This window comes from Salvelinus namaycush, unplaced genomic scaffold (genome assembly GCF_016432855.1).
Source record: "Salvelinus namaycush isolate Seneca unplaced genomic scaffold, SaNama_1.0 Scaffold17, whole genome shotgun sequence".
NCBI lineage: Eukaryota > Metazoa > Chordata > Actinopteri > Salmoniformes > Salmonidae > Salvelinus > Salvelinus namaycush.
The window spans coordinates 44,519-45,289 of record NW_024058452.1 but is presented as its reverse complement, the minus strand read 5'-3'; positions in this window follow the sequence as shown (position 1 = coordinate 45,289).

Below are 771 nucleotides of genomic sequence, written 5' to 3'. Positions count from 1 at the left end.
TCCCCCAGGCTACATGAATATAAAGAGACATGAGACAAAACAATCATAATGAATCAGATTACATGGCCCCCAGGCTACATGAATATAAAGAGACATGAGACAAAACAATCATAATGAATCAGATTACATGGAGAGGGGGGACCTGATCCTAGATCATAATGAATCAGATTACATGGAGAGGGGGACCTGATCCTAGATCATAATGAATCAGATTACATGGAGAGGGGGGACCTGATCCTAGATCATAATGAATCAGATTACATGGAGAGGGGGACCTGATCCTAGATCATAATGAATCAGATTACATGGAGAGGGGGGACCTGATCCTAGATCATAATGAATCAGATTACATGGAGAGAGGGGACCTGATCCTAGATCATAATGAATCAGATTACATGGAGAGGGGGACGTGGTCCTAGATCATAATGAATCAGATTACATGGAGAGGGGGACCTGATCCTACATCATAATGAATCAGATTACATGGAGAGAGAGGACCTGATCCTAGATCATAATGAATCAGATTACATGGAGAGGAGGGACCTGATCCTAGATCATAATGAATCAGATTACATGGAGAGGGGGGACCTGATCCTAGGTCAGTACCCTCCTCTGGGACACTGCCTGTATGAAACCGAACACATAGTTGTAAAGTCTAGTTACAGCAGGTGTTTACTGCCATCTAGTGGAAGATACCAATAAAACACTTTATTATCATGATGGGGAGGTGGCTGAGCTGAAACAGAAAGTAAAGTTGTTCTTTTGTTCAGG